At 38.5% G+C, this 26,701-nt stretch overlaps 1 pseudogene; it reads right to left on the reverse strand.

Annotated features, from left to right (window-relative positions):
• On the reverse strand, positions 1 to 26,675 carry LOC109055950 (annotated as a pseudogene).
• Between the last annotated feature and the right edge of the window lie 26 nt (positions 26,676 to 26,701).

Raw genomic sequence — 26,701 nt, forward strand, 5'->3', positions numbered from 1 at the left:
GAGAGAGACCCCGGCCAAGGAAACAATGTTTATGAAAGGAAAGCTACAACAGGCCTCTTTAAATTTCTTTTTAGATTACATCACCTCTTAACAAAGGGATCATTTTAAAACATTGCATAATGTTGCATAATGATCTGTGAGTTCGCTGTTTGTTTGTTTCTCCAATGGGCAGTCTTTTGTTATAGTCTTGGTCTGCTGAACTGAAGGTAAACATCATCAGGATGTTGTAGTCAGATGGACCTGTAAACAGGCATATCATCCAGTGCTTGCCGCAGACAGCAAACTTGGCAAAGGATACTTCAAGTCTGTTGGATGGTTTTTTTTTTTGTGCAGGATATTTCTTTGTAGTTGTTATTCTCTTGTTTGTTGTTTTCTCTGCAGTTCTGAGCCTAGATAGAGAGAAAGAAAAGTAAGTAATACTCTAATAAGAAATGTAATAAGAAAAACAAAACACATCCTGTACAGTATAAGGGGCCATTCAATCAAAAAGTGATTTTGCATTTCCACTGCAGTACTTTTCCATTGGTTTTTCTATGTAAACATGTGGTACACAGACAGCTTTGACCAGTGTGTTTGTGTCTCGGGTCTTTGCAGCATCTCACGCATTACACAGCATTCCAAAAAACACAGTGCTTTAGTTGAAAGAAGCTTAAAAAAAGTGTCTCTAGACCTTGTTTCCATTCCACTGTGCTGCATCTTGCCTTTGTCCTGTTTGAATGGCCCCTATTAAAATATTTCTTTTCTAATCAAACTGAAATTTGTTTGTCTTTCATCAAATTGCCTTTTTGTTTCTCCATGTCATGGACAGCCACTGTATGACTGCATATTTTGGCTTACCTAAGTGACTGCCTTCAGCCAGGCACCCAACTTTGAGTGGATTGCTTTGTCCCGGTGAAGTTTCCCACAGGATTCAGACTAACAGAGTTTTGCACCAGTGCATCAAAGTTAAAATCTAGTCCATCAGAGTCCATAAGTTCTGAGCGAATTATGGAATCCACATCACAATCCAGACTGCCGTTAAACATGTCCAGGTCCAAGTCTGATGGAAAACAATCTGTTCCTGAGGGGTGACAGATCCCCACCCCGTTACTTCCATTCAGGCCAGAGTAAAGCGAAGTCTCGGTCATCAACATGGAGGGCTGTGGCTGGAGGTGCTGTTTTGCGGAGACTAAATTATTAGCATCGTTAGCTAGACTTTGCGCCCTGTTGTTGGAGAGGGAACGCAAAGAACCCTGGACATTGGGCCCCTGTTGCTTGTTCTGGAGGTGGCTACTTCGCCCATTGAGCACAGAACTGAAGGATGACATCATGGGATCATTACGCAGCATGAGGCCATTGCGAAGACGGGAGTTTTGAGAGGTGACAGCAGTGCTGGCCTGTGATATGAGTGGGTCGGACTGCGTCATCATGACGTCACTATGACTGTGCGTGACCAGAGAATCAGAATTCAGCAGCTCCTGAAGTGAGTTCCCAAAACAAGAAACGCTGGAGAATGACATTTGCTTGTTTTCCTGGATGGTCTGCATGGGCGTCTGACGTAGGCCTCCTGCTGTAGAACCAAAAATGGTGTTACTGAATCCTCCGGTGTTGCTGCTCACAGTTTGGGATGAAGAGGAGCTTGTGGGTGATGTGGTGCTCTTGGAGCCAAAACTGAACACAGAAGACCCTTGAACTACCTGCACTTGTGTGGCGATGTTGTCCAACAGATCGACGATTAGGTTTTCAGCTTCATTGAGATTCATTGTGCCAGTCAAGTCAGCTAGCCCTGGAAGTTCAGCAGGGCACGGTTTGGAGTTTGATGAGGATGACGAGGGAGGGGAAAGACTGCTGGGGCTGGAGTAGAGCATTGGAGACAGGGGTGGGCCATCTGGAACATCATCAAGCTCTGGATTGGCCAGGATAGGTGACAAGCGTCCACTCAGGGTGCTAGCATTGGAGTTAGTTCTTGAGCGGAAGTCAGTCCAACAGGATTCCAGTTCATCGCTGCTCCGGGAAGTGGGACTTCCTGGCCACTTGGACAGACCACCAGCAGAAACGTTCTCCAGCGAACCCTCCTGGGCAGCCTGCAGAGCTGCCTTTTTCTTGGCTGCACGCCCACGTGCAGTCTTGGTGTATTTGTTACCATTGTCCATGGAGACTGCACGTCGCCTTGGCATTTTACCTCCCCGCCCCCCTTCAGGATTGATCATCCACCACGAGCTCTTTCCAGTCCCCTCATTCTGTACACGGATAAAACGGCTATGCAAGGACAGGTTATGCCGGATGGAGTTCTAGAAAGAAAGCAGACAGAGAGCAGAGAAACGGATGGTTATTAATCATATGATCACATGATTCAGGAAATAATCACTTGATACAAGTACATTTTTCTATCTATCTATCTATCTATCTATCTATCTGTCTGTCTGTCTGTCTGTCGGTCTGTCTGTCTGTCGTCTGTCTGTGTCTATATGCAATTTATGTAACGTACAAGACAACATAATTTATGATATCTGAAGAGCAGGTACTTTTCAGCACTAATGAATAGGAAACAAGTGGAAAATAGATGTCATTGTGTATTTCACGTACAATGTGATCTCGAGAGGCTGAGAAAGCACATTGTGCCGTGTAACTATACTAACTTAGCAGAGGAAACGTTTTTCAGCTGGTAACCTTGGCAGAACAGAGAGGTTACATTTCTAAAACATTCTCTCTCCCTTCAATAATGCAAAAGGATGCACTAGGATATACAGACATCAATATATGCTAAATATTTAAATTATCATATACATTCTAATATATACTGCGCCTTATTATTTACAACTCTCAGACATAAAAGCATAGTTCATGTTGATGAGCACATTTCTCAACTTAAGTACCCTGTCCCGTGACTCCCGAGATGTGTGTGTTGAGCTATGATGAGCGATACCACGGATACTGGTGTTTACAGTGCCAAGTCTCTCTAGAGATTAATGACATAATGTTTGTGTGTATGAGGGAAAAGAGGCGGAAGGGTATGACTAAAACCTCAATGGAGCAGCATGTTGTGAATGAAGTCATTAAAACCAATTAATTTTCTTCCTCTGCTTGCTTGGCGGCTCTAAACAAACTTGTGGCACTGACACCAAAAAAACAAACTTATGCCAGTTACATCAAATACAGTACATTTTCTTCCTTCTTTCCATTCATATAACTCTCTTATTTGAAATTTTCCTTACTGTGTAATCCTGTTCTAGGTAAGGCCCTCAGGAGAAAACCTTAATAAGTGTTTATTGAGTGTTTGTGCTTGTGTTTTGATTGTCAGAGTATCAGTGTCTTTGTGGTTGTTAACACTTTTCAGAGCTGACTCATAGCAACTCTACTGCCCTTGCACTGCCATAAAATATAATATAGCTTGGAGAAAAAGAAAAGGTTTGGATTTATATCCCCCCACATGAGATATTTGTGCAGGAAGCCCCCAGCTCAAACGTATCAATCAATACGTTGTATACCTCAATAAAATGCTCACTTACTATGCACCACATACAAACTATGAAATGCACAAGTGCAGTGCACACACCCTATAAACCCTATAATTATCCTCTCAGTCAGAAAATACATACCCACACTTTCCTTAATCTGCAAAGCTCATCCTTTCAGCCTAAAACTAATGGGACACTAACAATTTTTTGGTATTTTACTGCTAAAAATTGACAAACTCTAAAACAATATCAGTTTTTACCTGTTCTGTTTACATTTTTTGCCATTCTGTGTAAATGTCTAGTAGTCAGTATGATGCATATGATCTCTCTGCACACATGTGTGTGTGTGTGTGTGCGCTGAGCACCCAGCTGCATACAGAATCTCTCTGGAACACAGAGACCTTTTTGTCCGTCAGCAACATGTGGTAACAATCCATCAATGTCAGCAGACACGCAATGCACACACACACAACTATGGCTTCGCTCACATTCTTTTTCTGAGAGATGTGTTTTGGTTATCTGGTGCTCTCTGTGAATGTTATTGCACTCTGACTGGTAATTTTTTGTTATGTCAGGAAGCCAGTGACTATACAAACCTGTAACCAGCAGGCACTTGCCCACAAATCAACCAAACCAAAACCACAGGGATATAAACCTGCCAACCCTTAAGAAAGAGTTAGACGGGGAGAAAATTATATTGATTAAGAGGACATTTTAAATATTGAGACAATCTAACTGTAGGTTTGTCATCATTTTGATGTTGAGACTATGGCTAAGCAATAGCTAAAATAAATAAATATTGCATATAGTAAATGTTGGATAACAAAGGATAGATCCCCCCCTCCCCCTATTTTTTAATATCTTAATATTATGTATTTAATTTAATACATAAAAAAAAAATCACATTAGACTTCTGTGAAATTTTTAATTCACTGTGATTTACTAAATCAGAGTTTCAGATCTGGTTGATTCGAATAAATAAATCAAAATGACATTTTAGCAAATAAAGTTTAAATCAAGATGATAGTAAAACAACTGTCTTGATGCTCTCATTCTTAACTGAAACTGACACTCTTTAATGGGCAAAAAATGAAAAATATTGTAGTACACAACATAATATAATGAAAAAATTAATTCTGAACATATTGTAAATATTCTATACTATATATCAACCAGCCCAATGGCATATGTCTAATTTTTCCATGTGAATGCAGTTCCTTTGAAAGCTTGAAAGCCAGCAAAGCGCAACTAATCTCTTTCTCTTATTGCAGTTCACACACCATGCCACATAACAAAACACAATTCACATCTTCATAAGGACCCATAAAAGTCCTCCCCCCCACCCTCTCTTCATCACACACATACCCAGCATTATTTCAGCAGCAGGAGCACACACTTACTGCAGTAACTCAAGGCAGGGCCATTGTATGAATACGGGTTTGGCAGCTGAACATTTCACTGTGGTTGCCTTTCAATGACATGCAGAGTGTGTGTGCGCGTGTGTGTGTGTGTGTGTGTGTGTGTGTGTGTGTGTGTGTGTGTGTGTGTGTGTGTGTGTGTGTGTGTGTGTGTGTGTGTGTGTGTAAGTGAGGGTGTACACAGAAGTTACAATTCCAGAAATCTGCAGGAATAGATCTTATTTCTTAGCAAACCCAAGTACTGGCGTTCTTAGTATTTGGTCCATGTGTGCTTTTATGTTTGTGACCAAAGGAAATGAAAACATTCAAAGTCTAGTGTTTATGTTTTTAGGACGGGTCAGAGCAGATGAGAGTTAGAGAAAGACAAAACAAGTTTGAGAGAGTTTGTGAGGGAAGACAACAGGGCACTTGAGCAGTTTAGAAATAAATAGAAATAAACAGACCAGTGTTAATTCTAAACCATATTGTTTTAATCATAATTTCTGTCTTTTCAGAAAATAGCCAATATTTATTAAGTCAATATTCAGTAAGTCAATATATTTACAGTAACTGGTTGGTTTATATATACACCACCATTCAAAAAATTGGAGCCGGTAAGATTTTTAAAAATGTTTTTGAAAGAAGTCTCTTATGCTCACCAATTCTGCAATTATTTCATCAGAATATAGTGTGAACAGTAATATGGTGAAATATGAATACAATTTAAAATAACCTTTTTATTTATATATATTACAAAAAAGTACTGTATTTTGGTGATGGAGAAGTTTGATTTAAATTTTCAGCAGCCATAACTTCAGTCTTCAGTGTCATATGATCCTTCAGAAATCATTTTAATATACTGACTGTGCTCAAGAAACATTTCTTATTATCATCAATGCTGAAAACAGTTGTGCCACTCAATATTTTTGTGGAAACTAAATTTTTTCAGATTCTTGATTCTTGAAAACAGCATTTATTTGAAATATCTTTTGTAACATTCTAAAAGTCTTCACTGTCACTTTTGACTAATTTAATGTATTGTATAGCTGATATACATTATATATAAAATATAAATATCAAAAAGCCTCTCATTAACAAATATTTTGTTTAGTAATTTCTTTGACTAGATGGACACTATCGCTGACACAGCAAAGGTAAAAAGAAAGGCAGTTTATGCACAAATGCAGCTACACACACACACAAACACACACACACACACACACACATACACACACGGTCCAAGCATACTGACCCGCACCCTCCCACTCTCGCCTCATCCCATTCCCAGCTGCCTTGACTGCTGGAGAGAAGGAGAGAACATTCCATTCCATCCAACCAAAATGTGCATTTTCGGCCAGCACAGGACGTCTCTCCTTTTGTGTGTGTGCATCTTATTCAAAAGTGTAAGTGTGTGTGTGTGTGTGTGTGTGTGTGTGTGTGTGTGTGTGTGTGTGTGTGTGTGTGTGTGTGTGTGTGTGTGTGAGAGAGAGAAAGAGGGTTTGTATATGAATTGACTGAAAACTGTAGTGGACTGCATGTGGAGTGGGGCTCCAGTTCTCTCTGACAGTACATTCTGTGTTTTCTGTTCTCTTTCTTCTGTTATTCTACTGTTCTTTCAGAGGTTCATACTGTACATCCCAGCCAACAATATAAGAGTTTTCTAGCTAAAAGTACAAAACACACAAATGAAAATAATTGTGCAGGTCATGCATGACTAACCAGCTAGAAACAATTACATAACTGCATACAAATCTATGGGAAATTTTTATTTTTCCCATAGATTTGAGTTTTACAGAATTAATCATTGGAGCGAATGTTTCCAAAACATGACCAGTACAAAGCATCTTAAGCATGTAAGACTACCCAAGTATGTGTATGTGTTGTGTGCACATTGCATAATGTGGCATGTTCAAAGACCTCCTTGTTTATCCTGGGACTTCAGATCCAGGGAGTGGTGGCCTTCCCAGCCCACTCTGTTTAGCCAATCACATCGTTCATATACAGGCACGCACAAACTCACACCCGTTGTAAAGCTGACCTCAGCCTTGTATATGTCATCTGTGCTGTCCAGCAAATGTACACAATGACTCCTAACTTCGATTTTCTCACATTTCCGCTAAGAATTTATAGCTTGCAAACACAAATATTCGTATAAACATGCTCACTCTGATTCAAGAGCTTGGCAACCACTCTCATTAGCATGTCACAGCCACTGACTCATTGAGACGTCACAGACGTTCAAATTCCATTCGTTCAACTCTAAACAAATGCACTGGAGATGGAAACAAGAAGAAAAGGAAGGAAGGGTGGTGTTAAAAATAAGAAGGACTTTAAACCCACTTTTCATTTTTCAGAAATTTCAACATTATAATTATGCTCCAGTTCCTTTATTTTGTTCATAAACTGATGGTATATAACAGGGTTATTATAGTTAAATAAAACTTAGAACTAAATTACTTGGGGGTAATTTATAAATAAAATATATATTAAAAAATTATTTTTGCTAGCTACATTTAGCATTTCTCATTTTAATTTAATTTAATTTTGGGTACTAAAATAACAAAGTAGAAATAAAAAAATAATAATAGAAAACTATATAAACAAATACAAATAATTAGTTAGATAAAATAACAAAATTACTAAACTTTTAACTAAAATTAAAATGAAAATATAAAAATAAAAAAATAATTCTAAAATAAAAATAATAATAAATATTAATAAAAACCTATATTATCTCAATGACATTAAAACAACACTGGTATACAGTCATGTCAAAAGTCCATATAGGAAATATCAATATCACCATTACTGTATTTAATAAGTACGTAAAAAAAATATAAAATAAAATATAGGAAAAAATACTTACAAAATATTTATTTCTATATTTAAAAATATTAACTGATAAGTAATAATAATAATAGTAAAACCCTGATCATTGACAAAGTATTCTGACATACATCTGTACAGTGTTTTAAAACTGCATTTAACCAATCCAGTGAAGAAGATTATGTCCTCTCTCTAATCAGGAAGTACTAAATGTGCCCTTCCTGTCAGGTGATGATGAATGACTGAGAGAACTGTCTGGACCACATCTAAAGATCATCTATTTGAGGTTGATATACTACACAGGCTACGCAAAGTCTTGAAATGTAAAAGAGGGTTGGTGAAAAAGAGAAAGCTGACTATCAAATCCATGAGAAATGTGTGCTTGGCCTTGGATTTGAAGTTTATCATCAGAGTAAACTCCTCACAAGCATAAAATACACACACACGTGTGACAATCCTTTCAGTGTGTGTCTATCCTGTACTTCTCTAGGCTGCTCAACTCACTTCCCACACGTCCAAACTCTTGCTCCACACCCTCTTTGGCATTTCTCTTGGAATATGAAAGACCCACAACAGACTCAACAGATAAACAACACTGAACAGACATCAGCCACACGTGTGATATTTTTAGCTCCAATTTGGAACACTGTGTCCCTTAATGTCACAGGTTAACCTGGCCAAATTGATAGAGTAGGGACCTATTTATTCATAAGTCTTTGCCAGACAGGTCTGCTAGTATAAGCAAGATTTCTTTTTCCAAATGTTATAACAGAGAGGGGTTTTTTTTTCTCAGTAAAGCAATAAAACTAGCTCTCATGGCTCCAACAAATCTGTTCTCAATCATTGCTGTATTTGGTTCTCACTTTATCGTGCCAGGGACCTGTTTGTCTAGCAAAATACAAGCAGCATGTATTGAACAAGCAACACGTATTTAGAAGACTACCACTGCGATATTTAGCTTATTATAATGGCAGACAGAGCTTGTGACATTTCAGTAAATAATCGGTTTCAAAGGTTTTGCCTCTGTAAAGTTGTCACATGCACAGTAATGCGTGACACTGTTGGGATGATTCACTGATGAATACGGGAAATGTAGAGTAATTCAAAAAAGACTCATAATACAACAGTCATTTTTTTTACTCTAATAATATTCTCATAATGAATTTGTTCATAGTGGCTGTTGTAGTCACATTGCTGTGGCTCTCGGGAGTAACTGAAAACATCTTTATCAGTGTTTGGCTCCATCTCTATGCAAATGTTTGTCGCTCTTATGCACATCTGGGCTGGATTTAAAAAAGGCTCTGTTCTGTTTTATTTTTGTGGGTGTTTGTGTGTTTGAGAATGTGTATACACTGCGGCTTTTCTAGCTATGATCACAAATACGCAGCTTGCTCAAGGGGCAAGAGTGTATTTCATTTGGTTTTACAATTTCATTGTATGCCTATATGAATTTCATGAATTGGTGTTGAAGTGGATTGTTGTTTAAGACTGGATAATTAGCAATCAAAGTTCACTAATACCGTGTCCGAAATCGCTCTCTCATTCACTATTCATTAGGCAGGCCTGTTTTACATTATTTACACATAAGAGAGACTAAGAAACATGGCACAATGCAAAAACACAGAGCAGGATGCGTCCCAAACAAGTCAAGATGACAAAGCCCTTATTAAGGGGTGTGTTAGCAACATCGCAACCTGCACATTATTAAAGAATTCTCTGCAGTCAAAATATGATTAATGGCCATTTTAATCACTTTTAATGTGACTCACCCAATCAAAATTAATCTTTTGGCTTGTGTCCCTCCTTTTGAAACATAAAGCACCTTTCTTTGGTGAAATATTTATTTTCCTCTCTCTCTCTCTCTCTTTTTTTTTAATAATATAGAATTACACTGATTGTTTTGTCAATTTGCCATGGTAATGTTTCGTTTTATTTTATTTTATTTTTTCCCATTTTTTCCTATTATCCTTTATTTATTGTTCATATAATCAAAATAAACAATAATGTTTACGTAAATCAATCAAAATGTTATATATAAAATATAATATTAAAATAGGCTAAATGTATTAAGTTAAAAACAATTATTTTAGATTTAAATAAATAAGTCAGTTTTTATTTATTAATTTATTTAATTATTAAATACATTTTTCAAGAAATTTTGCAGAAATAAAGACAGCTGTATTGGAGTCCCCTTGATTTGGATTATGTGAAATATAATACAGACTAATATATATTGGTTGTGCATGATAAATAAGAGTGCATTATTTATATAAAATATGGATATAACTATATAGAAAATGAAATTGTTTCACTCAGAATTCACTACAAAGTGGATGGAACAGGGAGCAATTACAGGCTCAGTTTAGGTGACTGATTTTGAGCAAACATTACTGCCCTGACCTCAACTTTTAGCCCACTAAATATCACCAGAGGTCCTATTAAAACTAACCCCCAGCCTTCATCTCCTGACCTTTAGCTAAACTACTGTGTGTGCACATGTGCCTGTGTGGAAATATTTGCGTAGAAACTTGCATTTTACTTTGCTGAGCTCGGCAAAGTATGGAGAGCCAGCACCCCACACACATTCCTGCAAAAAATAGATAACAACAATGCATGCAGTATCACTGTATGATGATAATTTACAGCCTGCACCCCAGGGATGTATAATTCATGAGGGTCTCAACGGACCTAAAAAAAAGACAAAGAAAGTAGCGTTACAGCAGAGAGTGTGTCACGGGTTTTCTGCTGTGCCAGCAATTCTCACCCCCCTCCCCTAGTTCCTGCTGCCTTGACTTTTGGGCCGCAAGATTTCCTGTTTCTGCTGATGTGATATTCACAAACAATAATACAATCGCTGTGTTGCACGTGCATGCACATTGTATCACACACAAATCTGGGTGGTAATGCTCAGACTTTAAATAAAACGCTTGTTGAGTGACCAGGTGACCTACTTCTAAGTTATAATCTCATGAGAGTTTTTAATGTCTAAATAATGTAGAAATCTACTCTTCTGGCTCTTATACCAATTTGGTATTTTGTTTGCTTGTACTTCTTTACAGCCTCTGTACAGCATGTTACCACTGTTCTGGTTATGCATGTGTCATGCATGTGTTTGAGAGAGATAGAGGGAAAAGGAGAAGGACGATATCATTGCTTGATGCAATGTGGCTTCGGATAAGATGACAAGTTCATGTTCTCTGAGTACACTGTGTAGCCTGAAGAGTTAATCTTAGAGTAAGCTTTTTTTTTCATTAAAGTGACAGGGCACATTTTTTTGTCTATACAATGACAGTTACTGGGGTCCATACAACATTAGACATTGACAATAAATAAAATAACAAATACTAATAATTTTATTCTATTGGTCGCCACAGGGGGGCCGCCAGGTTATGATCACATGACTGTCTGAATATTATTCATTTTATCTCAGTAACCCCGTTTTATTGGACAGGCTTTTAGGATAGGCTAAATGAAACATGGCTGACTGTGAATAAAGCATTTATACAGTGCATCAGTAACTAAAAACGTGTTCGTTGGCATGATGCTGAATCCAAACTGACCACCTTGACATAATCTAAAAATTGCTGAGTATACCTTTAAACTCCGAAATATTAAAAACAGCCAAGAGTGGTGCCTGCTAATGTCTTCCTTCAAAAGATTGATTAGATGAGTAAGGATGGGGTCACTTTGGCTGCATACGTGTGTTTGGATAAATAGGAGATTAATGTTCTAAACATAGAAATATTGAGACGTGCAGGAATACGCATACCATCCTCTCCGCTTCTGTGTTTTTTACTTTACTCATTTGCATTCTCATTTATACACTATAACGAAAAAAAAAAAAAAAAAAAAACCCTAAAACCAAAGCATGTTTTTTGTTCCAAGCCAATCACACACTAGTTGAATTGAACAACCCCCCCCACACCCCTAACGAAACAACTCAGTAAACAAAAACAAACAAACAAGAGTGTGTTTTCTTGTGCTGGGTCAGGGTTTGTGTGTCTGGGACACGGCTGGTTTAAACAGCACAGTCTCTTCTCTGTGTATCTGGCTTAGGAGGCTTGATCTGTCACTTATTCGTTCATCTAGCTTTCTTTCTTCATGTCTCTTTGTTCTGGTTCTCCGAAGCACACAAGGCTTAACCACAAGCTCGCTAATGCTGCAGCTCCCCATCATGACGAAACACACTGAAACACACCGCACGGACATGTCCTCTGAGCTGCGTCTGTCTATTGATTCGCCCCTCCCCCTCCACACTTTCTCTCTCTTGCACTTTCCTTTCACAGAGATATATGACAATCCCTTGCGCTCTATTCAAGGGGTCAAGGTTTCCGTGGTTAGCATGGTCCACTTAACCCGTTCTGGTAGATGTCATAACCACACAATCTGCCTGCAAAGAGCATTTCTATACTGATAGCCATGCAAAAGAAGCCAAGTATTCTGACAGAATTCATACATTTTATTTTAAATGGGAATGCTAATAGGTTACTGTAAGTATTCTAGACCTTCTTGGCAGCAGTTTGTCTACTGTAAAAGTGTAAATAAACAGTTTTACAGGTGTGGGTAATAAGAATAGGTTATTACGTAGGAGTCATATCCACTTAGCTGTTGAGTGACATCAGTAGAACATCCTACAGACCTTTGCCCTTAACTTTATTACTGTGTCGCGGGTCTTGCTCTTAGACCTCACTTCCACAACCATTAAGAGCACTTTCTCCAACTATTTCCTGTTCCAGACCTCATATACAGTGTTCAATGGCCTTAAAAAGTATCTGGACACTTATGTTACACTAAAAAGCAACTTGAGACCAGTTTGGTCAAAGTAACTACAAAAAATGAAAGCTGTGAGAAAAGGTCATCATTTGTTTGCAGAGATGGCAATTAATCAAATTATTTGCAACTAATCATATATCATCAATATTTACTGATAAAACCAATGGAATTATGAATGGAATTAAACATGTGTCAGGGGCATGATTACAAATATACTAAAGATAATTAATATTATTATCAATGTGCATACTATTATTATTAGTCAGACTTTTTTAATCAGTCATTTAAGTGTCACTTAAAAGAATAGTTCACTCAAAAATGAAAAAATTGTCATCATTTATTCATCCTTATGTCGTTCCAAACCTGTATGAGTTTCTTTCTTATGCTGAACATGATATTTTGAAGAATGCTGGTAATCAAACAGTTGATGGTCACCATTGACTTCCATAGTATTTCTTTTCTTACTATGGAAGTCAATGGGGAGCAACAACTGTTTGGTTCTTTAAAATTGTGAAGTGTTCAACATAAGAAAGAAACTCATACAGGTTTGGAATGACATGAGGGTGAGTAAATAATGATAACATTTTCATTTTGGGGTGAACTATTCCTTTAAGTGCACTTACATATCCAAATACTTTTTTAACCCATATATAAGCTATTACTTCATCTGTTTACAGTGATATGCCTATATTGCATTAAAACACAAGTGTCTGAATTATGATGTCTAGGGGCATAATTAGCCGTGAGATTCCAAGGCAAGCCACAGTTCCTGGAAGACCTCTTGAGGTAAATTCAGCTTATTACGGACTGGAATGCATATCTCCATGGCAGGGGTATCTCAGCAGAATCTTGAAGGCTGTTAGTGAAGTCCTCAATAATAGATCAGTCTCACAAGTAGGACATTTGTTTTTTTTCCTTCCTCCTCTCCTTTCTCCCTTCTGCCATTTTGACTGGCTGACTCTTGTAAAGGGCTTTTCTCTAGTGGAACCCAGAACAAAAGCCTTCCAGTTAACAACTCATATACTGCGCTGAACTCTCTGGCATGGCTCCAACACATTCACACGCTCTCCGGCAAACTGGACTCCTTCCAGAATCATTACACATGCACACTAATATACAAACTGGGCCTCTCTCTGGAATTAAAAAAAGAGCTTTGGAACTTCATACAATCAACATACGTGAGTGAGCACATAGCACTGGTTTCCATCCACTAAAGAACACTCATACATGAGCAGGGAGCCAATCCAAAGGCTCAATCTCACCATGAAACCATTTTTGAAAGAGGTCTGTGCAGTAATCCCTCCAGAAACATAGAAAGAAAAGGGGGGTAGGAGGGGCAAAAAGTGCTGATAAGTTCTTCAGTTGAGGATCGGAGAGCACAACTATCAGACAACTTGAAAAACCTGCATAGCAACCCTCTTACTGACACATACTGTATACATGTACGCCCATGCACACACACATACACTTCTATCTCCATCCTACCTAAAATAAAAAATACTTATATTTATCAAATGTCCTAACTTGATTTAAACTGACCTCTGAGACAAATGACAAAATTGAAGCTGTGCACAGCTTTTGCAACCCTGCTCATTCTGCATACGTCTTTAAAAAAATCACTTTGCTTTCCTTGCATCAAAAATGCTAACGCTTGTTCACCCACAGCAGTGACTAAGGCCATAATTTGCTGATTTAAATAGCAATCAGAAAAGGGAAGTAAGTTTATGTTCTATTTTTATTTGCAGACATACAGAAGTCTCGGTCAGATGATGAGACTTCGAAAAAGCAAAAAAAAAAAAGCAACAGAGGTGTGCAGGATGTTTACTCTTAGGTTCTGCTTACAGGGTCCGAAATAACTGAATAATGCATGTGTACTCTTTAGGTGTGGTTGTCAGCTGATGCTTTTTTTTTTTTTTTATACACTCTACATGTGTTTCAATGTGTTAACGAAACTCCTGTGTAAACACTGGATTTTCCAACACAAAGTTTATAAGGTCCTCACTGCCATTTAAAACAAATTTTAATAAAGATGGATGAATGGATGTCTAGGACAGACAGCTAGACACAGCTAAGATAGGAAAGACAGACAGGCAGACAAAAGACAGCTAGGTTCTGTATCAGGTAGCCTGTATACATTGTGTAAAAAGTAACTGGATCACATATTTCTGCTAACAATGTGTGTCTAGACAAACTGCTGAGCTTTGCACGTGGGCTGTATGAAATCTAGGGTAAGGACCTTGTGCATTCAATCTGCCTAACAACAGTGATTCATAATTCATTGAAGGGTAAAATGTGCCCACCAGGCTTTTAGTAATTTTGTATTTGGGTATGTGTGCATATATAAGTGTGTGCGGGTTGGTTCACTGTAAAATGCACAGACAGAGATGCTCATGAGGCTCTTTGTCCAACCCTTTCGCGCTCTCTCCGTCTAGACATCCAGCGTCTGGAGATATAAGAGAGTTGATGTTTTTGCCCATGCCAGGTTGCCTAACACGTGTGTGCGTGTGTGTGTGTGTGCAGTGGGAGCTTTTTAGAGGGGATAGCTATTCACTGCGGTTAAGCTTAGCAGCTCAACAGACTTTCGGTGCTTTTTGTGGCACACTTTAGGGACTCAAGCTAAATTCCTGTCCGTGCCAGAGGGAAGTGCTTTTAGAAGTACATGGGGCACTTTCAGGGCACAGTCGTTAAAGACAGATACAGAATTGTAGTTTTGGACAACGCTCAAAGCCTGCTTTTCCCCCTCACCCTGGCTTTCTCTTTCTCTCTCATTTTCACTGTAAATCCACTTCCTTTGAAAACACTACAGCTTTCCAAGGTCTGTTTAGGTTGCCAGTGTTACATCTAGTTAGAATGAGAACCACTAAATGAGACAGATTTATGTTTGCATCCATGTATATTTATATGTAGTGGTTTGGGCAAAGTTGGTTCAGAGGTTGTGTCATAGGAACCAGCCATTGTTGATGTCTTCTTTGGAAACAAGATTCTTTTTACAGGATTAAAAGAGTATCTGTGACCACGAAATGCAAATCTGTTTGGCGTTACATTCAGAAAAGTTGTTCCAAATGTTTGTCACCAATTTGAGACTAAACACTAATGTGTTTAGTGTCGTTAATGCGCAGACTGGATAGAAGAGGCCTCACAGTCTACTCCTCCCTCTGTCCTCTCCTTCACTCCCTCCCCCTCCGCCCTTTTCTGTAACTCTGAAAGAGAGAGCTGGAGGACTGCCAGAGTACACGACCGCACAGTACACACACACTAACACATCACGCAGCACAGCTACACACTGACCTACATATGCTTCCACTGCGCTGATTGAATGCCCCACTGAACCTTCCAGCCAATCACAGACAGGGGAGGAGTGCAAGTCAGCCAATAATGCACCTCATCCTCAGCACAAGCTCTCACAGTCTCTGTACAATTTTAGAGTTAAAGCAAGAAAAAAAAATGCTCTCCAAGAATGGAAATTATGTGTGAATATATATGTTTTTCATCCTTTGCACATGATTTTCAGAATTCCTGAACCAAGGTCTGTGCTGGGTTTTGTTTCTGTAAATGATGGGGTATCTGACTGATGTTAAATTTGCCTGCTCACCGCTGAGACCAAACCTCAGTGGACTATGAAGAGGGTAGTGTTGGCCAATCAAATATACACTGCATACCCTAACACACACACAAAGAAACACAAACTCCTGTATAAACTTACACGGACACACACACATTCAACAAACACCAAACAGGGTCATTGGGAGGTCATATAACAGAGCAGTGATTCCCAACAATTAAAATACTTGAAAACATTTTGATTTGTTAAACCTATAGAACAGAATATATATTTATTTATTTATTTATTTCCAGTACTTACATTTATTAATTACAAAAATTTAAACATAATTATTTTTATCAATTAAAATAACAAATGATTAATCCGATTTTTTTTCAGTTACATTTTAATAAAAAAAATGCAAGGAAAAAAACTTTGATTATACATCGAAGTGAATTACACTACTGTTCAAAAGGTTTTTTTTTATGTTTTTGAAAAAAAAGTTTCTCAAAAGCTGCTTTTATTTGATCCAAAATACACTAAAAACTTCTATTTAATTTATTTTAAAATATAATTTATTCATGTGATGACAAAGCTGAATTTTCAGCAGCCATTACTCCAGTCTTCAGTGTCACATGATCCTTCAGATATTATTCTAATATGCTCAGGAACCATTTCTTATTATCGTAAAATTTGAAAACAGTTGTGATGCTTAATTTTATTTATCTTTGTGGAAACCATGGTTTTCAGGATTCTTTGATGAAAAGCTTGTTAAAAAGAACAGTATTTATTTGAAAAAGTTTTTTTTTAGTGTCACTTTAGATTAATTTAATACATCCTTGCTGAAAAAAAAGTTTTTTTAAAGGTATTTTAATAAAAACTGCACCCAAACTTTTAAACCGCAGAGCATTTTTAACAAAAATAGTTTTTAGTGTGTGTGAATTATATGTGCAGGATCAACCAAAATTTATTCAATTCATTAAAGGTTGGAAATAAAACCAAAAAGGTTGTGCATCCTCAAAAGACTCATCCTGGTCAGCAACTGGTAGGAAAATCAAAGCTCTTTCTTCATCCTTATTTATCTTGGCTGTTTTTTTTTTGTTTTTGTTTTTTATCTGCATGACTGTTTTTATCTGCCTTTACTCTTCCCCTGACTTTCTCCACCTTTTTCTTTTTCGTGGTGTAACTTCTCTCTCCATTAAGCAATCTGGTGTGAAGCATGGTGTGATAGTGAAGCTGATGTAACCACACAGCAGATTACACTATGATCCTTCGTTTAATCTCCGCGCGCTCTCTGTACACACACACTGTATGCGTACATACACACATCGCACACTAAGTCAGCTCATATGACCAGCCACCTGACTAGGCCTCAAGTTTAGAGACTAATCCTCACACTGCACATCACACCACTGAGAAGTTGTCTTTACTAAGCATACTGTATACAACAAGTCAATCAAACAACAAGTCAAAATAACACTAATATATTAACCAAGGGTTGAAAGCGTCTTCAGATGAATGCTGCAACTCAGCATAACACTACGTGTCAGAAAGCCTGGCCTTTGTGTTCTCCTGGAAAATCCTTGGATCCCGCTGCACAGCTGCAGGAAGAGGGAAAAAAATAGAAGGGAGCAAAAGGCTGGGTGGAAGAAAAAGAAAAGTAAAAACAAACGGAGAAGAAGTGGGGAGAGGAGAGACAGGAAAGGCACACTAACCCATATTTACCAAGCAGCACTGAGACGGAAGAAAATCCGTTGGGAAAGGCAATGACTTTACCAATCATTTAGACCAATAATACACACACTATCATATGTGGCACTGATACTGTGAATGCTAACTCACACCAGCGTCATATTCTCACTCGCATATGTGCAAATCAATCAGTCTAAAAGCCCTTTCAGTCGAGAGCTGATGTCATTCCCAGCTAGATCATCAGCAATCCTCTCCCACTGGACCAATCTCTATCTATCCATTTGTCTCTTTCCATTTCTTTTCTACTGTAGCTTTATTGGAAAGAGTGCACAGTGTGGATTGTGTACAACTTCACATTAATTTTAAGATAATGTACTTCACTTTACCAAAACCAAACCTCTGCAAAAACTCAGATAAAAAAAGAAGGAAGAAAGAAGGCAAGGGGCCCCTTTTTCTGGTACCCCTTGTAACCCCTTATTGGGCCTCTACACAGAGAGAAATAAAAAGCAGAAACAGAAAAGGACACTGTTAAACCGCAGATACAGACATGTTTAGTGGCTCCTGTCAGTGATGACGATAAAAATTGTGTGTATATAAATATATACACAAACACACAAATAGGCTGCAATGTGGGAGTTCACGCTACATTACAGCATACGGTCATTCATGCGCACATGCTTTCATCCGCACATAAAAGAAAAGGCCTATCTTTGAAGCATATGAGCAAGGAAATGCATGACTGTTCCCAGAAAGGGGTGTGTGTGTGTATGTCTGTGCCCATTTGCCTGTGTGCATGTCAAAAGCATCAACACACACTATGGGAACGAAAGAAACAGACTCAGGGCCTCTTAACTACTCCTTAAAAACAAAGGGGGTGTCGTAGAGGGTATCTGTATATACTGCAGAATGTGTAAACTCTGCATGCTTGGTTTGTGGGATTCAGAAAGCGTGACTGTTTGAGAGTGCAGTCAATGAGGAGCATGTTTACTCATTAAACCCTGTGACCCTCCATGCCATTCAAGCAAACTATTTATATACACTTCAGTTATGCTCACCAAGGCTGCATTTATTTGGTCAAAAATACAGTAAAAACAGTAAAATGTGAAATATTATTACAATTTTCTAAAAAAAAAAAGAGAATGTTTTTCTATTTTAATATATTTTAAAATGCAATTTATTTCTGTGATGGCAAAATGTTTTTAAAACTATTCTTTTAAACAAATTCTGTGTAAAGATTCTCCATAAAAGCTGCACTAAAAATCTCCTTGTCTGCTGCATCTGAGTGATTTCTTGTTGTCAATCACTGTCAAATTTCAAGCAGGCACTGTGATTCTTTTTTTTATGAGTGTGTGCATTCCAAATGATTAAATATACAGTAAACCAAATGATTAAGTATTAATTTAAATGGGTTAGTTTCTTCTACCATCCATAATGTTTATAGTGCATTGGAGCTACTGTAGACTGACTAGGTTGAACTTTTTTTATTTTTATTATAGGGATTGACTGGCATAGGCAAAGACACAGAATGATCTTTTCTGAGAATGTGCATTGTAAAGGAAGGTCAAATGAAAGACAGACAAATAAAGACAAACAGTGAGAGCAGCGTGTCGGTGATGGCAGTCTGAGTAAGACACACACGAGATGCCCACAAGCTGTGGAGCGATTTCATGCCCCCATAAACACTGTGGCACACATGGGAGTATAGAAAGAGGATGGGGGAGGAGGGCAGGCAAAGGTAAATGGGACAAAAATGAGCAAATCTAACTAAAAATACAGACAGTGTTAGAAATTAGATTGGCTGCCTTCAAATACGTGGCAAAAGGCATGTGCCACATTACTTTAGGCCATAATGTTCCTGATATACTGCTTCCTCACTTTGACTGAGCTGGCTGATAACAAACTGCTGATGTGTCCAGCAGCTGGAACCATTGCAGACTTTACTGCTAAGTCAGCACTTTGGCCCCATTCAGCTTGATCCACTGGCCTCAACTAACATCCATATCACCAGAACTGACCCCGGGGCAGGTTAAAGACGGGTGTGTAAAAACTGAAGGTGCAATGAAAAGAGATAAGCCTCTGCTGATAATGTGCAAGGCAATGGACTCTTAAAACAGATAACATGCATGTGGCAATGACCTCACCGCCTGTGGAACATCTGATTGGCCTGTTATTTAGAACACACTGTATCAATAAGAGGTGTTAGTTTGGCGCTGTGTCACAAACTGTACTGTTATGATATCAGTTCTTGAAAAAGACTTTGACTTTAAGAGAAATTCAGATTGAGAAACATTCAGACAAAGAGACACTTAGTGAGCAATCCAAAGACCACAGTGACGTGGAAAAAAATCCCTAAGAGTTTTAGGTGGAAACTACCTACAACATAGTTTCCAATCCTAAAAAATCACTTTCCTGCAGAGTTTAGCTCCAAACCCAATTAAACACACCTCAAACAAGGTCTTTGGGATTGCTAGAAATCAGGCAGTTGTATTGAGACAAGAGCTAAACTAAAGGATGTCGGCCTTCCAGGAGCAAGACCAGACGCCCCTGACCTACAAGCTTTCATCCATGCACAAAATGTTTTATTTTAACCAGATAATTTTCATTTTATTTTAATCTAGCTATACTACCATTTTTTAAAGTTTATTATGCTTGCAAAGGCAGCATTTATTTGATAAACAAATATACTAGAAAGAGTAATATTTACAAATGTAATTTAAAATAACTGTTTTCTATTTTAATATATTTTAAAATGTAATTTATTACTGTGATGGTAATGCTGAATTGATAGCAGCCATTTCCCTGTCACATGATCCTTCAGAAAACAATTAAATGTTGATCAATGCTAAATAGTTTTGTGGAAACTGCTTTTTTTTTTTTAAATCAGCATTTATTTGCAAATATAATTATTTGTATATTTGATATAAAACTGTGCAGTATAGTTTTGGATCTACTCTGTGATTGTTGCTCTTAGGATTCAATGTGAAGATTAATAAATAATCTACCTGATGGCCATCCAAACCTGTAGCTTTGTAAAGTTCCTAGATTTTTGTTTAGGTGTCAGGTGTCATATAAGCCTACTTATTGGGCCCATAAAAATGTTGTCCTGTGTTCCAGTGATTTAGGTTGTGTGGTTATGGCTCTGTCAGATACACAAGCCTTCATAAATTTGACTACCAAATTCAAGACGTCCATGTGGCCGCTGGGGTGTTATGTCACAGAAAATAAATTTGCTTAGTCAAGGAGGATCTGAAAGCCTTACATCATCGCAAACCCATATTTAAACACCTGCTCCACAATAGAAACCACACTCAATCTATCATAATCTGGGTTAATCAATCCAATCTTTTGTCTAATCAAAAGTCGACACACGCACACCCTTGTATGAGCACCAAAATAGACCCTCTGCGTCACCACAACCAGGCTAATAATCGCCCACTCCTGTCTGACAATGTTTCTCTGTTATCTCTCAAAGGGCTGATGCATGAGATTGTCACTGACAATGTATTTCCTTAAAACTGTCATTTCCCTCCCTTCACTATAATAATCACTCTCTACAAAGCCGCATCTCCTCTCATTACTGCTGGCTTTGTCTGGCCAAAAGCTCCTGACATAGAAATCTAGCTTTATTGTACTCCGTTAAAGTTTAAACGTGAACTCTTTATCTGCACCGTGACGGGCAGACATACGTAATTTGAAATGACGGGTCGGGAACAAAACAAGTTGTTTCAAAAGCCTCATGTCAGAGCTGCAACACCTTTAGAAAACTGAGCGGGTACATTAGGGGCACGGAAAAGGTGGGAAGAAGCAAAGGCTGAAGTAGAAATACATTCAAATGTCTTAACCACAGCATATCTGCTTCTGACATGCCGCTGTAGATTCTGTCCCATAAGGAAGTCAGTGTTTTAATCAAATGTTTTCAAATATGAAAATATCTACTGGGTGAGGGGGAAAAGTGCATACGAATTAGAGCAAGTAGTTTTACGGTTTACGGCCCTTGGTAAAATTAAATTAACTGAAAATTGCTTACTTCTGTGTTCCCAAAACATCTATGTGACCCTCACTTCAAGACCTCTCACTCACCCTAAACATGACCAGGCATGTATAAAAGCAGTCATGAACATTAACATTGAAAACAGTGACTGTACATGAGTTTAACAGTTACAGCCATAGCAACATGTCTGCACACACCTCCCACACATTTTCTCCGCAAATTTAAAGTCTATATACAGCACTTCTAGGAGTGCAGTTTTGCACGTATAATGTGAATATATAATATTAATGTTTTATTTGTTTACCCCACCCTCTTGACAATAAACAGATTACAAGAAAATAGCCCACCTACATCCTGGAACCGTGCCGAATTAAATTGGCAGAATACAGACCCCCAGGAGGGTGACCAGACCACTTTCATCATAGTGACTGAAAGATTTCAATTGGGCCTCGCTTGGCAGCTCAGTATATTAAGTGTTCCAGGAACAAGAATTGTGCAACACATTATAGTAGTAGCTTGTTCTTTTTAAGTTACATAATCTGATTATATTTCAGATGTGAGATAAACAGCAGGGTTACGCAGGGTAATAAGGATAGAGACAAGTGTGTGATGGACACAAGATTACAAGATTAAAAGCAGTGAGCTGGCAAATGTGCAAGTGTGTGTGAGAAACCCTCTAGAGGTGTCTCTGAAAAATTGATTAAAATGACCCAAATAAATGCTCGAAGCACTGAATAATTTAAAGGCTTAAGAGTAGAGTACATCATCATTAGGCACTAGAGGAATGATCTGTCTCTGCAAGAGCTCATTGTAAAGGAAAACGATAAATCAATAAAATCTCATCACTTGTAGACCTCCAAAGGAAACCTTCTGGACTTTATTCACATTCAACACGATTGTATAACCAGATCATTAAATAAACACATAGCACATTCAGTGCAGAGAGTAGGAGGAGGGTGCTGTAATGTCATCTATGCTTCAACAGTCACTCCCTCTCTCTCTCTTTCCTGCAGTCACAACAGTATGTTCAACAGAAACAAAGGAACGCCTTTAGGAGATCACGTCATCCAAACACTCTCATTAAAGCAGAGAGGACCATTGACCTGATAGCCATAGTGTTGCAGCCTGTCATTTTTGCACCTGTACTTGGCCATTCCAGCCTTTTGTGTTTGGATAAGACATCTAAGGCCTACTTATCTTTTAATGCTCTTTCGGTTTCTTAATTTAACTTATTCTTTTCACCTTTATTCCTAATTAGCATGTAAACCGGCCTTTCTTGCAGATTTTGCAAAAAATTACCGTAAAATGCAAATGTTGACAATACCTGAAATACTTCAGAGGGTCCAAGTGCGTCTCAAAGCTTATGTTTTCATCTTTTAAGCATCTGTTTTTCAAGTATCAAGTATCTATCCAATAAGACAGGGTTTAAGTGAAGTGGTTTTATTGGAATGTTGAGATATTTTGAGTAGGTCAAAATAAAAAAATATTAAAAAATCAACATTTGCATTAATTGTTTATAATAGAAAAATTTCCATTTCATGCAAACTTCAACTTTGGCAAATAATGGCAAATTCTTTAAATGATGCAAAACACGTTTGTATGTGTGTGCATACATATATCATGCATTGTGTACATGCAAGTTTTACTTAATTGCTAATTGCAGGAGTGTTTATCTGAGGTTGTGTTACAACCGGCACCCACACTCCGTACACACAGATCTGCTCCGAGTTGTCAGATGTTTGCTGGAATAGGTGTCATATTTAGAGCTGAAGGTGACACAGTAGCAAAGTTCAGTGGAACACGTTTAGACGTTTTTCCAAATATCAGAAATGGCAGCAGGCACTGGACTGCTGGTTGTAATAGAGACCAGAGGGAGGTGTTTTTATTTGTGTGTACTCATGCTAGAATTGTGGTTATAATAGTATTTGATCATAAAACATGTTTGACTGACAGGTAATGCTTTGCATAGCAGTTTGAGAAATATGATCGTGCACACACACAGTCCTGAATGCTAGACGAGTCGGAGTGCAAACAGTTTCATGCTGAGCTAGAGTCCACATAGTTTGCCGTTGCCACAGACCCAGCAGTAACTCTCCTTTCACTATTATAATTCATGGCTATTTACGGCCAATGGGACGGGCGAGCTGGGCCCCCTGCCGCAAACTCAGCCCTTGACCTTGAACTCACAACCCCACCAATCCACCCCCTCCCCCAACTCGCCCTGGCTCTGTAAATGGAAGGCCCATATGTCTTGTGCTGGCTCCTGCCCATGGCCATGACATTCCCTTTGAAGGCAGTTCTGTCTGCTGACTGCTAAGGAGAAGCTTGCGCCATTCTAAGATGTTACGCAATTCCTAATGCCATTCAACTCCTACATAAACAGTCTGGGCAGCTTCTAGAGTGGGTACATTTACCTTGCCAAGTTTTATGTAAGCTGTGCTGCGTGGATATGAACATAAAGGCATTTGGATGCATGGACATTTATTAGGCTTGGCTCTGAGGATATATTATTTATGGCTTTTAAACATTATCACAAGACAAAGTCCATCTAAACTAACTTGAACAAATTGTTTTGCTACACAAATTTTCCATACTGATCATGTCTAATTTGCCAGCATAAAAATATATATTTTTTTTATGCTGGCATCCAAATAGTTCGTTTATAGGAGATGTCACTGCACCGTTGAGTCATGCACACGTGAACCCTCAAAACCTTTCCAGTTTTCTGCGCGTGAGTAAGCGTGGCCAAACATGCCAGAACATGTGTTTCTGGTGAATGAGATCACGCATGGAATAAAAGAGACACTTGCGCACATTATGACACGCATTCTCTAGCGCAGTGGATTTCAACCTTGTTCCTGAAGGGGCCCTCCAACAGTACGCATGTTGGATGTCTGCTTAAAGGGATAGTCCACCCAAAAATTACTTTCCCACATGTCATTCTAAACCTGCATGACTTTCTTTCTTCTGTAAAACACAAAAGAAGATATCTTGATGAGTGTAGGCAACCAAACAGTTTGGGGTGCCATTGGTTTCCATAATACAGACAAAAAAAATTACTATTGAACATTCTGCAAAATATCTTCTTTTTTGTTCTACAGAGGAAAGAAAGTTTGTTTTGGAATGACATGAGGGTGAGTAAATGATGACAGAATGTCCCTTCATACTTGATTAAACTCATCAGCTTATTAGTAGAGACATCCAGAATGTGTAGTGTCTGTTGGCCTTCAGGAACACAGCTGGGAGGCACTGCTTGAGTGAAGTGCTTACCTTCCAACCAGCTGAGCTGTTGCTGTCGCCTTTGTCTTTAAAGTATGGGACGCTTCTGACCATCCAGTCATAGATCTGGGACAATGTCAGTCTTTGTCGGGGTGCTCTCTATGGCTTTTGTGATAAGGTCTGCATAGGACAGGTTGCCCCATGCGTTCCTCCTTGAAGATGACTTCCGGGGAGTTTGCTGTTGGCTGCCCTGACCGCTCGTCTCCGGACTCGCCGTGATTGCAGAAGTGGGGTGAGAAGAAAGTGGGGAGCCTGTGTTCTCCTGACCGCTAGCGGTATGCAGTTCCTCAGCCAGGCTTGGGCTGCCATTGTCCTCTCCTTCACCCATGCTGTTGGTGTTGATTGCCATTGCATTGTCATCCTCATCATCCTCTTCCTCTGGGATTATGTCAGTGTCATTGGATGCAGGCTTCGCTGAGCTGGACTCTGGTAGTGGCCAAGTGCATGATCTCGGCCGTTTCTGTGGCTCAAAATCTGGATCGATGGCTACGTCCAGAGAGGACAGTGGTTCCAGGGTTGTCTCTGCCATCGCCTCTACCAGCCTTCTCTGACGCTCCTCTGTACTGTCTTGGTCAAAGTTAAATAGGCAGTGGGAAGCAGCCACATTCACATTCCATGAATGCACCTCTACTCTAAATGGTGCTTAAATGCTTCTTGAACGACTAGTGCAAATCTTAATGATAATTAACAACCCTCCCTGTATTTAAGAAAGACAAAAAATACAATATACAATTTAAAGCCATATGACATAAAATATATCATAATCATTTATATGCAAATGTGCATTATATACATGCACATACACATTACAATACACAGAGAGTGAGATTATTATGCACTTTAAATTTAACATTTTGCCATCAAAATAAGACGATTTTAAGATACTATTTCAAAAACCATTAAAGGTACAATTAAACGTGTTCTTTTTCGATGTGTCTGATGAACCAGTGAAAATTAAACGCTTCTGGAGATGTAGGATGCGCGCGTACGCGTATGCGTTGGTCCGCGCAACACTCATGTGAAGATATAAACAAAGATTAGCGTTTCTACTGTACGCAAAGTGCTCCGCTTTCATTTCAATTTAACACTTGCATGATGGCACATATTCTTGCTCGTTACACTTTCATAATGACACACTCTGACTCATACTAGATTATTCGTGTCCCAGTGGAGATGACCGCACGAATGAGATATTAAAACCACTGTTATTGTGAAAGTGAACAATTTAGGACACAAACGTATTGCTATTCCATAACAATATCAGTATTAGTCAGTTTTATTAATATGATAGTTGGCGGGATTCCGAAAAACTGCCTGAATGCAAAGGGGACCAATAAGAGAAACATTTTTAAAAATCTGTCATGTTTAAAAGTACATTATTTATGTGAGTCTACAAGTATTTGCAATATTTTCAACGTTTTCACAGCCTAAAAATATCAGTAAATTACTTAAGGTGTATTTGCACAAACTGCGCAAGTAAATAGCAACTGTCAACCAGCACTACAATTGTACCTAATGTAAATAAGTCCAGTCCACACGAATACAATGTGCGTGTGTGTGTGTGTGTGTGTGTGTGTGTGTATGTGTATATATACATGCATGAGTATTCATTATAATATTAGAATGCAAAATGCAATAGCCTACCTCAACACGCACCATTCAGCCAGAGCCCTTTCTCTTCTCTGTGTCGCACTCCAGTCACTTGGTTGCACTGATGTAATACAACTATATCTCTCCAAACGCACTTCGCCAGTAGCCACGGACA

Source organism: Cyprinus carpio, chromosome B20 (genome assembly GCF_018340385.1).
Source record: "Cyprinus carpio isolate SPL01 chromosome B20, ASM1834038v1, whole genome shotgun sequence".
Taxonomy (NCBI): Eukaryota; Metazoa; Chordata; class Actinopteri; order Cypriniformes; family Cyprinidae; genus Cyprinus; species Cyprinus carpio.